This window comes from Ixodes scapularis, unplaced genomic scaffold, assembly GCF_016920785.2.
Source record: "Ixodes scapularis isolate PalLabHiFi unplaced genomic scaffold, ASM1692078v2 PGA_scaffold5__190_contigs__length_132052651, whole genome shotgun sequence".
NCBI classification, from domain to species: Eukaryota; Metazoa; Arthropoda; class Arachnida; order Ixodida; family Ixodidae; genus Ixodes; species Ixodes scapularis.
In genome coordinates, this window is record NW_024609880.1 from 84,301,765 (window position 1) to 84,318,869 (window position 17,105).

Consider the following 17,105-nt stretch of genomic DNA (forward strand, 5'->3'; position numbering starts at 1 on the left):
AGCAGAGTTAAAGGCGGACCAGCAGAAATATTCTTCCGCCTGGCGGAAATTCCTCCTCGCCCTCTTTCTTTCGTGTATTGTAGCACGGCGAGGCGAGGGGAAAGGTCCCCTTTTGCGCCGGCTTCTTCTGAGAGGATAAGCCGAGAAAATCTCCATGCTGAGTGACGGGCGATGGGTGCGGCAGCAGCGACCTCGTGACTTACAGGTAGCTTCAGATCCTATCGCGTAATCTGCCCCATTTTTCGGCGCTCACCAAGCCTAGCCCCTCGGGTGTAGGTTTTTGCGGAGCTGCAAGGCTGCGCCCGCGCACTCACCGAATTTCAGCTGTCGAAGGTCTTTGGTTTTGCCCGTGGCAAAATAAACACATACTTGAGAGCTGCGATGCGTCCCCGCACCCATTGAAGGAACGTTTCATATATATTCTCGGTTGATCAAGGAGCTCAAAAGACATGCGCGAGAAGTGGTGACTTGAATATGTAAGGATGACTTACATCTTTACAAAACGTTCCATCTTAAAAAAAACGGCTTATCGCGCTCAAAACTGCCTCAAATTAAGATTGATGGAAAAGAAAGCGATGTACCAGGCGCGGGCATCTTTTAGAAGGTCTTTGTTTTCTAGCAACGAGCACAAATATTATGTGCGTAACTTACACAATATGATGGCCAACGAATGTACGTGACATTTATATTTACGCATCCCAACAACCACATAAGGTGAGAAGACAGCAAAGGTGTGTGTCGATACTAAAAAGTTTTAGTGGATCGTCTTTAGCTCTTGGATAACCGCACCCTGCGACAATATATAAGCTATAACCTTTCTGTGAGCATTCTTGATCGAGTGCAGCTATCGAAGCGTCTGGTGTTATAGTTCAACGTTGCTTAAATCGGTGCTATAGAACGTGCTGCCACTTTAAAGTATTATTGAGGCATTAAAAATAAAAAATAAATAAATCAAATGTAGCCGATTTTTTTAACATGATACGCGTTTGTAATTTGTCTTTGCAAACACATTTTAGGTATACTGCCACACAGCACGGACAAACTATTGCCGGTCTTTCTAATTTTGTTTTTTAGAAATAAATTATGTTTAGAAAACTGTCAATGCAACTATCCAACCTAAGTGGCAGAGCTCAGTGCTAGACAATACATGTTGCTGGGCAGAAATAGTAAATAGCGCCGATGTCGCGTTCGGGCTAAAAGTGCCACGTAATGCACGCATACCGCTATAAGTGCGTCCGTACATTTCATCGAACGCCATTTCATCGAACGCCGTTTCATCAAAGCCGTTTCATCGAAGCCGTTTCGTCGAACACCGTTTCATCGAACGCCGTTTCCTCGAACGCCGTTTCAAAGAAGCCGTTTCCTCGAACGCATTTTCATCGAACAACGTTACAGTGTGTAATATTTAGGAATTTACTTTAATTTTTATACACAACTCCATCTAATTCTCTCCTTTTTTTCTTCTTTTGTTTCTGTTTTTATATCACTGGGTGCAGTGACGAGATAAGTTCCATCGTGAACATTTCCTGCTTCGAGAAGAAGCCTCCATGAAACAATGACCCCTCTCCATGTCACATAAAACAATTAAAAATGAGGCAAAAACAGAAAGCACGGACACTTAAAAGTGTTCTAAGTGTCTGTCCTTTATTTGCAGCGTCGTGGTTTCAGTCATATATGTATATGAGTAAAGATTTTCAGTAAGTCGCATACCCAATTGTTTTTATTTCTTTTTATGCCAATTGCTTTTATCTTTAGTAATTTGACACCACCTTTAAAACAATTTCACAAGTGACTACCTTAGTCTTAACAAATGCAAGGTGAAACATCTATAAAGCACTGTTATGCCCCAAAACTCGGTACAGAGCCATAACAGAGAAATTCGATGAAACGGCCCTTAGCGATTCGATGAAACGGCGTTCGATGAAATGTCCGTTCATTCGATAAAACGACTTTCTATAAAATGGCGAAAAAGTGAGGTTCACGCTTGGTCGGAGATAGCTACGGTTACCCTCGTACGCTTTTTCAGTTCTATCTCGCATATATAAGCTTCTTGCTCAAATAAACATTGGCATCTGACTTTTCGCTCATCTTGGCCTTTAGCGCGACTGTTAACAAGTTCTAAAACAGTCAAAGCAAAAGTGATTTAATTAGCTCAGGATTATAGACCATTCCATTTAGCGCTCTCTGGGCGGCACCATTTTGTTCGCCCGCAGCGCCCTCTCCACACATCCGGGAAGTTCAGCGGGTTCGGCGGGGTAAAACGAGAGAGAGGGCACGCGCCAGACTCCGCTAGCAGACGACTAACGGGGTGGTTGCCGTTCTCCATCTTTGGGCTGTATCGGCGGGCTCTAACGGACATCGAACTCTCGCTCGTGGCTGCCGTTGTGAAGTGGTTCGCGTTCTTAGAATAGTTGTGGCTACTCCAAAATCAGCCTATAGCTCTCTGTTGTTCTATTTTGCTAAATGATCAACTAGCATATCTTTTTTCCGTTACTTAAATAGCAGTTGAGTGAGCTGGCAGTACTACCCTCAACTACTGCTTGTATTGCGGCAGGAGAGCACGTTTTATTTATTATTTCAGACTTGCACTCACGGTCGCTAAAGGCCTACACCAGTACGAACTTGTGTATAGTGAAAAAGGTACAGCCACCGGATTTACTTTTCGCCAAAGAGACCGGCCAATCAGACACAGTTTTCCCAATATTTTTTTTTTATTTGCACGCAGGTAACAGCGCAAGTGGACCCCGTGAGTCTTTTTATCTAGCATAATATTACACGACAACTGGCATACCAAAATCTGCGCATCTGCGCTTGAAAGTTTCAAAATGACGCGATTTTAAGCAGAGTTTGCACGCCAGCCGGACGCTACCTACAGCCCACTCGGCGGAGCGGACGTCAGCGGGGTGAGAGGGGGAGTGAATTTTTTTTCTCTTTCACCCTCTCTGCTATGACCCTAATGGAACGGTCTATAGGTTGAGCGAAATATTTACAAAGTTCGAGGTTCCCTGAGTCGTCTTTTGTATTTAATCCGCCCCCCCCCCCCCCCCCTCACCACCACTTCCTTCCTCTAAATAAACAACGTAGGTTATTTTATGAACCACCAGTAATGGAGCGTACTCGCAAAACGTCTATTTGGCGTAAGAAAACGTAAGAAAGGCCTTGTATAAATGTTCGAGCAATGAACTGGTCTTCTTACTGTGCGTGACACAGCTAGCACGAACACAATATTGATATTTTTACGCAAGGCCCATGCAGAATTTAGTGTAGAACAAATTGATGCCTCGTAAGTTGTACCCAACGGAAGCACTCTTTTTACCGAATTGCTTGTTTAAAAATAACAACTTTTCAACCGTAAAAATAAAACAAAATAACACCACTTCTTTGGGGGCCACTAAATTTACTGATTCACTCCGTTAGCATTGATTGTGCAGCGGTATGCGTACATTACGCGACACTGTTAGCGCAAACACGACATCGGCGCTTTTTGCTATTTTCCCCAGCAATGTATCGACTCGCACTAAACTCTACCGCTTAGCTGGGATACTCGTATTAACAGTTTCCTAAACATCATTCAGTTCTAACAAGAAAAAAAAAGTGGGAAACACCGGCGATTATTTGTTTGTGCTAACTGCGTGGCGTAGGGTACCTAAAAGTTTTTTACAATGCTAAATACAATTCTGTGTCACGTTAAAAAAAATTGTCTGCTTTTGCTTTAGTTTCTTTGAGACACACAAATACTTCGAAGTGGCGGCCCGTGCTATGGTACCAATACAAGCAACGTTGAACCATAACACGACACGTTGGACTCGCCAAAAAGGGTTTTAATATTGTCTTTTCCGCTCCATAGCCACACTCGATAAAGAATGTAAAGGGCGAATCTAGCTTACATTTCGTTCTGGGGTACGGACCGTACGGTTATCTAGGTGGCTAAAAGTGACCCACTAAAACTTTCTAAAATTGACATCCACCCTTGATGCCCTCTCACCTCAGGTGGTTGTTGGGAATGTGTAAATATGAATTTCATACATTTTGCTGGCCGTCATGTTCCGCGAGTTAGGCACACAACAGGGCATTTTAGTAAATCGTTTTCAAAGGCCCGCTGCCACTTCAGGCGCGTGCTTCAGAGAATGCATCGAAGTGGCACCGCGAGCTTCCGCTAAATATATGTGGCCTGAAAACATAGTCTGCTAAAGTTCTCCAATAATTTGTGCTCGCTGCTAGGAAACAGAGAACTTCTAGAAGATTCCCGCGCCTGGTGCATCGTTTTCTTTTCCATCGATCCCAATTTGAGGCAGGTTTGAGCGTGATAAGCCGTTTTTTTAAAGATGGAATGTTTTGTGAAGATGTAAGTCATCCTTACATATTCAAGTCACCACTTCTCGCGCATGTCTTTTGAGCTCCTTGATGAACCAAAAATATCCATGACACGTTCCTTCAATGGGTGCGGGGATGCATCGCAGCTCTCAAGTATGTGTTTATTTTGCCACAGGCTAAACCAAAGACCTTCGACAGCTGAAATTCGGTGATTGCAGCTCCGTAAAACCTACACCCGAGAAGCTAGGCTTGGTGAGCGCCAAAAATGGGGCAGATTACGCGATAGGATCTGAAGCTACCTCTAAGTCACGAGGTCGCTGCTGCCGCACCCATCGCCCGTCGCTCAAAATGGGGATTTTCTCGGCTTATCCTCTCAGAAGAAGCCGGCGCAAAAGGGGACCTTTCCCCTCGCCTCGCCGTGTTACAAAACAAGAAAGAAAGAGGGCGAGGAGGACTTTCCGCCAGGCGGAAGAATATTTCTGCTGGTCCGCCTTTAAGTTAAATGCCTGTCTTTAACGTGTCGGACATCCAAAGTGCTTTCTCCTAGCCAAACGCGACTTGTCACTCCAAATATGGGTGGGGACTCAGATTGATTTCCGGTGCTCACGAAAGCGACTCGATGGTCTGGGTATATAAATGTGCCTGGTAAACAAGTATTCGCTTTTTCGCCTTAGGGATTTAGTTTGTAATATTCAACTCGGTTCCTGTGGCGGCACGCCAGGGGGTAGAAGAAAAGGATGTCGAAGAGCGAGACCACAGTCACGCGCTTTCAGGAATAGACCGATCTCACCATTTAGCTTACTAAGCCACTGTTGCCGCAATGCGTCGAGAGAACTTTAGTGTTTGGGAATGTGCGACAGCGCAGATGGAGCTCTGCACTGTGCACGTTCCCAAATCCGCGTGTAGAGCATCCGGGTTTTCCGGCGTGTAGAGCACGAAACGGCACGAGCCCTCTTGTACACTGTCATCTTCCTCCTGTGAACTCAACGAATGGCGGATTTACGCATGCGCTGAACGCTTAGTGAGACTGGTATAATAGACAGGTCACGTGCAGGTCACCAAATATTGATACGGACGTCCTGTCAGTCTGATATCTGCTTGCAACTGTTTAATTCCTAAAGGCTCTGGACAGCAGTTTAGCGCTTCGGCTTTCATTTCTTCTAACCCGTGGCGTGCCGCCACAGCTTCGTCTCCGAACGCGAGATCTGCTCTTGAAGGTGATCTGCCCTTAACCGCAATTGTGCGATTGAAATGTAGTGCTTTAGGTTTTCCGGTTTATATAAAAAGAAAGCACGCCGCTCAAGTAATCCCATGCTCTGCTGCCATAGATAGTCACTATGTGGCTGCAAATCAACTTCATTGCTGAAGTACTTTAATTTTGCGCTTTCATGTGCTCCCTCTCGCCCAACGGTGCAATATCTGCTGCTCTGATTATGTGTCTTTCTTAGCGATATTTGCTCCTTTCTCGCGCGACAAGTAAAAAGTATAAACATACCTTCACTGGTTGCTGCCACTAATGTGCATATCTAGAAAGGAAGCACTCGCAAACTCTGATCAAATATAATGAAATTTAGGCTCACTCTGCACAAGAGCTTGCAAGGGGCCTCTAAAACAACAATACTTGACAGCTAGACTATTTTTATTCATAGATGAGGTTGATTTGAGTACACAAAATTAATAAAGGTTAATTTTTGTGTATCTATAAAGTGTCCCCAGTAGCACAGAGCTCCGGGAGAACCTGGGGTTTGCACGGCGCATTCTGGGACTGGGTCGGTCAATATCGGCGCGCAAATTGCCGGATTCCAGCCGCAATACGCCGGCCTGAGAGCGTGGCGTCGTGAATAAAAAACAACAAAAAAAAAAGTCGGTCTTCTGTTGCCGTAAACTCCCGCTTTCTGCTGAAGGAGACACGTGACGTTTTCCTCCTCTGTCTCGCGCTCCCTCGCCCTTTCCGGGCATGAGCTTGAAGATTCTGGCAAGCCGCTGCAACGGTTATGCGCAGACGGTTCATTTCTGCACTTCGCGCCAAAACCGTGTGCCCGGCTACGCCATCGCGAACTTCTCCAAAAGTGAAAAGGTGCGGAACGAGGAGGAACGGGCGCCTAAGGATAACGGCATCAGGTAACTACAGCGCTTCCTTCAATTAACCTTCATTTCGTTTGCGTAGTTTGTTCCGGGCGCTTGCCTTACGTCGATATGTGTCGGTTAAAAGGGGAAGACTGCATGTTTTCAGCGCTTCGTCGCTTTGTTGCCAGGCCGCCAGGATCACTCAAACGGAATACATTCGAGCACTCTGGAGCCCGCGCCGGCGCAAAGTTGGTTTTGTTTGCTTCTTGATTGTTTGAAAGTTGATGTCAGTGCCCGCCCAGTGCTATAAAATAGCTGATTGAGCCGGCGGCCGGAGCCTGATAGCAAAGCTATGGTTGGTGTAGCATAACGAATAAAAGCATACTCCTGCCAGCACATCGGGGTCCAAAAAGCGAGATCTGTCCTCTCCACGGTGTTTGCTAATGATTTGAAGGTGTGGACTGTGTGCTTTTCGCGGCTACCAGATAAATGTTGGCTCGTCGCTTTGGTTTTAAGCGACGCCGACATATGACTCGTCGAGCTGGAGTCATCCCGGGACACTTCTCCCATGCTCTTGGGATTTTTTTTTTTTTTCTCTCACGCAGTCGCGCCGTTAGACGGCTGAGCACGGTGGCTGCAGGATGATGAGCTTTTCAGGTTCTCGTCAACCGAACGTTATCCGTTTCATCGTGCCGCACATTTAGCCACGCAGTTTCCTCACCTAAAGTGTATACCTTGCACCGTGGTTCTCGCGTGTACCCGAAACAGTGGCAATATCGAAAGGCATAAGAGCGAAGTCTCTTTCTGACAAAGCGTCGGTTGAATTTTGATAGCCTTGGCAGCTAGAGACTTCGGATTCCCAATCGGTCGCGTAGACAAAAATAATTTTCGAGCAACTGGATGTTTTTCCTGCAGCGACCGCGAGGGGCATTTCGAGCAGAAGTAGGTGTGACTGACATGATCTAGCCCTGCCATTCCCCGCGCGCACGCCGGAGTGTTTTTCGGGCAGTTGTAAATCCTTATGTCTACGTTCTGACTTACTCCCCAAAGATATATGTTCCTGATGAGCATGGCGCGCTGGGGCTGTGTTTTTGTATTACAGAATTTTTTTATTTGTTCGGTTTTCTAGTGCTTTGCAATACATGTGCAGCAAAATACTAATGTTAGTTGGGCTCTAAATTAACTGCAGTGACAAACTTTACTCCTGCATTGTTGTATGTCATACATTCGCTCACAAACGTTTCTTATAGTGCAAATGAATATAATTTATTTGTTCAATTTTGAGTTTTTTAACGTTTCATACTTAAAATCGGTTGTTGGAAAGCATGATGAGAAGATCGTGCACCGAACAAATTGCTCCTCAAGGTCATGAAGCTTCCGTACAATCTGTATAAAGTGGACTTTAGCGGAACGCAATTCAGTGTTGACAATTTATTTCATTACTCTTTTCCGGTTCCATGAGTGCCTCACCATTTTTATACTTGTAGTTACATGTGGTAAAATGTTCATTTTAAGTCTGGTGTTTCTTCGCGTCATTGCATTAATTCCTCTTTTGTATACTTATTTCCGCTATTTCGTTCTTTGCTATTCTGAACGAAGATGGGCCGAAAGGGGGTGAGCTCACTTAGAAGTAGAGTGAGGAAAGCAAGCATATTCACGTCCTATCTGCACACGACAAGCAATTGTATTTGTAATTAACAAAAACGTTCTTGGCCTCATTCCAAGAATAAACCAGGTGAATATGCACCCGGCTTTCTCCTTAGGATGTCAAGGTGGAAACGCTTCAGAGACATCCAGAAGAAGGTGGCGGAGGTGTTATCAGACTCAACAATTTCGGCAGGTCCCTCCAACGCGCAGTCATGCAATGGAGGACAGCCATCTTGTTCTCGGGACGTTGCAGAGTTGACAACAGATGAAGCTGCAGTGTATGAAGCCAACACATTCAAGGTTGATTTCGAAACATTCGATACGGTTCAGGGCCCAGGAAGTGGTGAAGAGCCCAATCACACTGATGACTCACTTTCGGAATCCGGCGTTGAATATTGTGGTGCAAGTGACAGCGAATATGAAGGTGCGGCCGGATCTTTAAGCTATGCTTGGGGAGAGCATGAGGCAGCAAATCATCTCAGTGCCACAGAAAGACTCGGAAGAATAGCTCTGAAACGCGGGCTGCCACATGAAGCTGTCAATGACCTAGCACAGATGCTTCGTGACCTTGGTCACAAGGAAGTTCCGAAAGATGCGCGCACCATTCTAAAAACATGCCGGAAGTCTAATGTAAAAGGCGATTTTGCTCATTTTGGTTTGATTGAAGGCTTGACTCGTAAGCTGTCTGCTGAAGTGGGCGTCAGTGATGTTGTGGAATTGCATATAAACATTATTGGCATTCCGCTTCGCAGAAGTTCAAGCAAAGCACTCTGGCCAATCACATGCTCCTGTGCAAATATACTAGACAGGACCCTGTTTCCTGTCAGCATTTATTGTGGCAGTGGGAAGCCAGTTGATGTGGAAGAGTTTCTGTCTCAGTTTTTGGAAGAAATTCAACAGCTTGAGATAGATGGCATCACTGTCGCTTATAACACTTTACAGTTATTTTGACGGCAGTAATTTGTGACATGCCGGCAAGAAGTTACGTCAAGTGCACAAAAGGACACTCCGGCTACAACTCGTGTGACAGATGCGCTCAGAGGGGAGAGTACATTGAAGGCCGAGTTGTCTTCCCCGACGTATCTGGCATTAGGTTGCAAAGCAGTGAAACGTTTCGCACAATGGAAGACGCCGAACATCACCATTCCCTGTCCCCTTTCTGTAGCATGGCCCTTGATATGGTTTTCAGTTGTCCACTTGATTATACAGTCATGTCTCGTTAATATGGACCCCGTTAATCGGGACACCCCGCAATATGGACGCAATTTTCGGCGACCAGTCTCCCGCCATGCAATTCTGTCCCGTTAATACAGAAACCCGCAGTCCGGACTATGGACGGCTATTTTGGGGAAGAAACGGGAAAATACAGGCATTTTTGTCTCGGTAATATGGACACGTGTCCACGAAAAAAAAATATTAGTGACCCCAGTGTGTACTACTCGGAATTCCCCATTGCCTTTTTGTTCCCCGTCTGGTTACTTTGAAGGCGAGTCCACATACCCGACAGAAGAAAAGGTTAGTGAATCGTAGAGGTCACAGTTTGTACCCGGAATTCACTATTGTCCTCCGCCCTTGAGATAGGACCTGCGCGCCTGAAGGTGGTCATTTTTTTGTTTTTTTTTTGTTTCTTGTCTTTCAAGCTTAAACGTATGCCATCTCCTTCCGGGTTGGCATACGTGATGAATCACATTGGGTTGTGCATAAGAGGCAAGAGACAAGGCTGGACGCTTCTCCGGCCATTTCGGAGGTGGAGACGATGACAGGTGTTAAGCGTAAACGGACGGAGCTTTCTGCTCAGCTGAAAAAGGAGATATGCAAATTCAAAACTGAAACGCCTTCAGTGTCTGTTCAGTACGTGAAAGAGTGGAGTGGAAAAAACCTTGGCGTTGATCTCGGAAAATCGACAGTCCACGCAATTCTAAAAGAATCAAAGAAATGGATGAGCGTTCCCACAGCCAGCTCCAGTTCCTGCCGGCAGCGACCCTGAAAGTTTGAGAAGTTGGAGGAGGCCGTCAACATCTGGCTTGCGGAAATGCGCTCCAGAGGGGCCGCCGTCAGCGACGAGATGCTGCAAGAAAAGGCGAAGGAGTTCGGCACAACGATGGGTAAGTGAGTTCTGAGCGTATCTTTTTAAGCACTGAGTTTGAAAATGTTTTCTCAAAATGTTACCAGTGATGTGATTGCTGCGCCAAACTGCGCCAAGGGGCTAACCCTGCTACATCCTGCTACATTTTGCCGAAATATGGGTAATCTGCGCCAAGCCTGCGCCAAAAGACTGATTTTGGTCGTCTTTCAAAACCGAAACTAAACTAAGTACTGTAACGGACCATGCATGAGCTAGGCGGCGCAAACGGCCGCCCAACAAAAAGTACCCTGTATCAATCGTCCATCTGGTTTTACATAGTTTTTCCCTCCACCTCTCGTTTCACGCTCGCGTCGTTCATGTGTCTCGTCTCGCGTCTTAAAAAAAATAAAAAAAATTCAACGATAGACGGGGGCATGTGTTGACTGACGCTTCAGTGCTTCAGTCGTTGTACAAAGCGCTCCAAGTGCTTTTTGACTCTGACTCGCGATGTCTTGACCTGACTCGCTCAGGTTCTTTTTTTTCTGTGTTTAGCTTGTACGTCGCCTGCCGGCCAGGAAAGCACGTGCCGCTGGACTGTTTTTTGTCGTATTTTGCATAAAATTTTGGAAACCAGTTGGCGACGGAGCGGAGGGGCATGGTGTCTGTTTCGATCGAACAGCCATCTCCGCTCGCGCGACGAAGCACATGCAAATGAAAGCCTGCCAAAGTTGCCCTCATGTGCGCGCGGACATGACTGCACGACAGAGGCACCAGCCGGGACGCTTGCAAGCCATTGTTTTAAGTTTGCTTACTTTTGACGAAAATCTGGCGCGTCGGGAACCAGTAAACCGGTGACAAGCGGTTTTTCGGAATTGCTCGGCAACGCCCACAGCGGGTCTATACCACATGAGCGAATGACGTTTTAGCGAACAGCGACATTTAAGCGAATCAACGTTTTAGCGAATAACGGGGGCGCGCGTTAACCCATCCGCCGCGCTGCGCTTTACGCCGCTTCGCGGCGACAGTCTGCGGCGGCTCATAAGAAAAAATGTGAACCCATTTGGCCCGCCCGAAAACGCCGCTTGGCGGCGTCCGACTATTCGCTAAAGTGTCATTCGGTGAAACGTGGGCGTTCGCTAAAACGTCATTCGATCAAGTGAGTGCCTCCCGCCCACAGCACTGTTCATTTGTGGGACGTCTCAATGTCTCTTTGGAGACATTGAAAGTGGGAATTCATTACTAGCCAAAGGCAAAGCAAGTCTTGCAGGAGCCTTGTAGAAAGTTTCGAAAAGCAAAAAGAAAGCACCCGGTAGTCTTAATGCACCTTTGTCTTGTATACAATTTCGCATTGCACTGCAGTAGTTACCTGTTTCATCAGTCGGAGACAGCTTCCATTTATTATTTTATATAACTGAGTCGTTCAACCTAATGCTGTGATATTTACTAGTAAGCTGGTCATTTTCAAATAAATTCTAATATGTGCAGTTTGGTTATTATTTATCTATAACCGTACATATATATGTATAACTTAACTGAAGCATTGAAAAATGTGTCATGTCATTGTCTTTTCAGTAACATGTTAAAAGACTCCCAGGTGGTCGAACTTGACCATAATCTGTTTACTGCGGCGAGCGAAGTGGCCTTCGTTCGTTCAGCACTTAAAACGAATATGTTTATTTTTCTAAGAATATCTGCTCCAAAAGCCACTTTTACTGCTCCGAAACATTGTTTTGGCTGCTCCAAAAGCAACTTTTGCTGCTCCAAAACACTGTTTTGCCTGCTCCAAAAACCACTTTTTCTGCTCCAAAGCACTGTTTTGGCTGCTCCAAAAGGTGCTCCAAAACGGCTTAGGCCAATCACATCACTGTGTTACGCATTCCTCTTCAAAAATGTTGTTTCTTCTAACGATTTTTCTAGTTGCTCGTTCTTGTGCAATTACGCATCTACGTTAAAATAACTGTTCTCTCTTTAGTGGTTTTATTTTAATGTTTGCAATCTTCACGTCTTTATGCAGACATTCATGACCTGAACTACTCAAGGGGTTGGCTCAGCAGGTTTAAGAGAAGGCATGGAATTTCAAGCCACCGTATTCATGGAAAGTGGAAGCGTGGATACAGCCGCCGTTGTCAGTGCTCGGAAACAGCTTGCGGAATTTCTTGCTCAGTATTCTCCAGATGATATTTACAACTTCGACGAGACTGGCTTTTTTTACAAGTTGGGCCCATCTTCGACTCTGGCATCCGAACCTGTGGCTTGAAACAAGTGAAGCAAAGAGAGAATCACGGTGGGATTCTTGTGCAACGCGAGCGGCACCCACAAGTGGAAGCCCATTGTAGTGGCAAAAGCGGAGCGACCACGATGTTTTGGAAAGACATTTAACCGAACATGTATTGCTCTTACGATTGCAACAAGAAAGCATGATGTCAGGAAAGATATTTGAAATCTTCTTGGCAAAATTCGACCGCTTCTTGAAGGCTAAGAAGAGGAGGGCTGTTTTGTTGGTTGATAACGCATCATGCCATTCTGTTCGTGCAGACTATGAAAACCTTACCTTGAAGTTCTTTCCACCCAACATGACTGCCAAAATACAGCCCTTGGACGCAGGAATTATTCGCGCGGTTAAGGCACACTACAGAGGTGAACTTGTGCGGCACTACATCGCTTGCGCGGAAGACAACGAACCGCAAACTGTTGACTTGAGGTGGTGCTTTCAAAAGCTGAAGAAGACGTGGGACGCGGTGAGGCCTCAAACCATTGAGAACTGCTGCCGTCACGCAGGTATTCTTGTTAACAGCTCTGCTATGGAGGTGGAGGATCCGATGGATGAACTTCCGCTCGCGGCCCTTCGTGAAGCTCTTCGAAAACTCGGGGAGAAAAAGCCAGATGAAGAGGCATCGGCATTCTTGGATATAGACGAAGAGACTAACAGCTGGGAGCCTGTGAGCGACGAGCAGATCATGGAGCTTGTCGGTGAATCCGCTCAACAGTGCCATCAACTTGTAGAAAACTTTGCGCCGACAGAAACAGACGATGAAGAAGAGAGACCAACCGTTACTTGATGTGAAGCTCGCCGTGGCTTGGAGACAGCGATCGCCTACATTGAGCAGGAGGGGGACGGAGAACGTGCACTTCAAGTGGCCGAGGTGTTGCGCTTTTTGGACACTAAAGTGGGATCGAAAGCGTCAGTGCCAACTCATATCTCCTCGTTCTTTGCGAAATAAACAATGCTTTTTTTTAACAATTCTTACCTAATGTTTGTGTTTTTGACCTTGATTCGTTATTATGGACGATTCACATTATGGACGATTTTTCTGGGGAACGGTGGCGTCCATATTAACGAGACATGACTATATGCATATGGTCTGTCTCGGTGTTACCAGGCGGCTTCTTCATTTCTGGGTGCATGGCAGGCTTCCATTTAGACTCGGTGCTCTTCAGAAGCAGCTTTTCAACAAGGAGCTTGAAGCGAGTTATTTACCTTGTGAATTCCAGCGACAACCATAAGGTATTAAGGAGCTGGATGTTTGGAAAGCCACAAAATATCGATCATTCCTCCTTTATCTAGGGCCCTCTCTCCTCAAGCGTGTACTACCTTCACGCTTATATGACCACTTCTTGCTGCTGCACTGTGCAATATCCATCGTGTGTTCCCCAGTGCTGTACCTGGACTACAATGACTTTGCATGTCACTTTCTCACAGAGTTTTCCAGGGAGTTTGCGAAGATCCACGGAAAGTCTCAAATGTCATACAACATCCATGCACTTTTTTATCTTGCGTCGGATGCCAAACTTCACGGTCCTCTTGACTCTTTTTTGGCATTCCGTTTTGAAAACTATTTGGGCAAGTTAAAGACGATAGTCAGGTCTCCTTGAAAACCTCTGGAGAAAATCAGCAGACGACTTTCAGAACAAAATAATGGTTTACAGTTCCCTAACTCTGAGCGTCCAGTAAAGTTCTTGGGTGCCGACTCTGAAGCCAACTCTTGCTGCATGATGCTCGATGGAAGCATTGTCACAGTTTCTCAAGTAAACTCTGATAAGATTGTTGGATTCAAGCACAAAGATCTCACGGATTTGTACCGGCACCCCTTCCCGTCGTCGCGCCTACGAATCTTCAAGACCTCGTCAGTGGATAGCGTCTTGAGAACATGGCCAATCACTCTGCTGTATCAAAAATGTGCGAGGTTGCGTTATGGCACTGGATTCGAAGTTATCCCACTACTGCACTCAGAGCCCAAGGTTGGTGAGTCTTCAATGCAAGTTGACATCTTCAATAAATTAATTCTTTAAGACAGAGGTGATGCACCCTTATTGTGGCCCTTGCCACGCAGCAGTTCCCTGCGAAGTGCCAACTTTTATGCCATGAAATGAATTGCTAATGGATAACCTGCCAGATCTGTTCACCCTCGGTGAAGTGCACGGAGATATTTCGTTAAATTTACAGGAATGTGTCTCTTCAGAATTGATGTTACGACTAAAAAATATTGTCAACACTCCTCTCGACGCACTGGCATATTTTATCTCCAGGCATTTCAGATCATTACAAATGAAGCTAACAAAGAAAGAACCTTGCAGTCGTGCCGCTGGCCAAACACCGCAGCCAAGTTAGACCACTGGTATGTGCCGTGCAAAATTTAAAAATTGGAAGATGACTGGAGTGCAACACTGGGCGCGACCATTTAGGCTTTCCAAATGCTTCCACCAAACCTAAATGGCCGCACTTGAAGGCTTTGCTTTCCTTCCAGGTTATAGGTGAACAGAACATATGCATTCACTCAAGGTTCACCTTTATTGCTTCCTCGTGCAGGCTGACCAGCCACGAATCCAAAACCATGCCAAGGGTTGGCAATTGTGGAGTTCTTGGGAGAAGAAGCGACCAGCTCTGTGCCAATTTCCTGGTTGACCGAAGAGCTGACGAGGTGCTACTGGCCAACAAATGTCACAAGTGGAAGACGGGAGTTTGTGATCAAACGTAATTCCCTACCTGGACCATGGCGCATGTTTCCCATACGTGTCTTGGGATATGCATGAATGTTTAAAACGGGGAAACACATTCGAAATGAAACTACTCTAATACCTGCTTTTTAAAACGCGATTTTTTACTTTCAGCGTCCTATGAAGAAGCATGTGAGAAAGTCACTCGCGCTCTGGACAAATCTACAATAGACCCTGAGTCAACAGTTGATGCAAATGAGCTTGACAGCGACCTTGAGGAACCTCGGACTTTCATAACCCTGAGCCCGTAATATACTGCACTGACCATTTCGCCTTTTCCTGAGACTCCATTGGGGTAATTTTCTACATTCTGTTTTTATGTCGTTACCATTACAGACCTTCGCTCACTCCAGCTGTCCAATCTGTGCCCTCTCTGCTTGCATGAGCAAAGAGCAGTGGGGTCTGCAGGCAGCCCTTTGACGTCGTTTCGTCCGCTATCATCAACACAGCAGCACGAGCCTGTACTCAAGCACCAGAAGTTAACCAGCGTGATTAGAGTGGTAAGTAAACCGAACCTTTTGTTCCTTACATGTGATATCGTGCAAACATAAATTCAAAGGATACCCTTGAACCTAAGATTGCATTCATTTGCATCACGGACTATCTCTTCGATGCATTGATCATAGCTCCACATTGTCTTTTCGCAGCTCTCCTTAAAAAATTCGCACCCTTATGGTCGAAGTAAAAAATACCGTGGAAAGCTTGGAGGGACGTGTGCAACTGCTACAGCAACAACTGAATGGCCTCTGTCCAGAAACTGCACTAGAGACTCAGCTGCCTGTTTTCCAACTGACATCAGAAAAAAGATGTGGCTGCACTGGAGCCTAAACTTCGGCGCCCTGAATTTCGAAAGGAAATGGTAAGCAAAACATGCAACTTCGACATTACACTGAAAGGCATTTTCTCTGCCAGCTTTCGTCAAAATTTCCAAGGTAACATTTACAATACATACTTCCTCTGTTGTGGCAAGGATATATAATCCTTCCCACTGGGCGGACTCTCGCATACTATACATACCCATTCCTATCCTGCTGAAACACATTGACGCAAACACTACCACAATTTCTTTATTTAGCGTGGTTCTTTTGCCTATCGCTTGTTTCTCTTCATATTAATGTACTTTCATTAAAATAAGGACACCAATTTCACCTAACAGAAATAACAACGTCAATAAATGTTTCGCTTCGCATACCGGAGGGCGTCATCAATGCATACAGAAAAATGAGAAAGTTTCGGTCAACGCAGCCCTACCTATCGGGAATGTCCATGTATACTTCCAGGAAGAGGCCACGGTTCTTGTTGCGCCCTGACGCATCCGCGCGGATGAATGACTCAAATAGCTTGCGTGCGCCCCACCTATCTCCTTTCGCCTCCGTTGTTGCGGCCGTAACGTTGAAATTATTTCCTGTAGTCCACGCGTGGACCACGAGTTCTCTTTTAAGATGGATCGGGTTCGTAGAATACTTTGTCCCGGGATTTTTTTGTTATCTGTTCTGGTTCAACTTGCAGGTCTCCTACCTTGAACGTCTTGGAGGCGAGACGTACAAAGATGCTGTAGTCATAATGACAAAACGACTCCTCTCAAGTGAGGTGATGTTACTGTACACGCTCAAAGGCACGAGCAGCAAAAAGTGCTTTGAATCTCTGGCTCTCTATGAATGCATGCGAGGTAAAACCTGTTTTTTCTCATATCTCGATATAATTACAAATTTGATTGGCATGAGTAAGACTCAAATCATTGCGGTGTTTTGGAAATGTTCAGATAGTTTTTCTTAGTGGAAGGCTGCATTTTCATTCAGCGAAATAAAGAAGCGCATCAGCCTTGCGTGTTCTCATCGTCATCCATCATCATGGTAGCCAAACCAGTCCTACTCCGAAGTGCATTCATTGTGCTCGACGTGAAGTCCTTCTGATTATATTAATAATTATATGCACGAAAAGATAAGAACAACAAGCAGAAAAAAAACAACTCTGTTCTTTCGCTGAGACAGCAAATCAGTTTGTTGATAATGGAAAG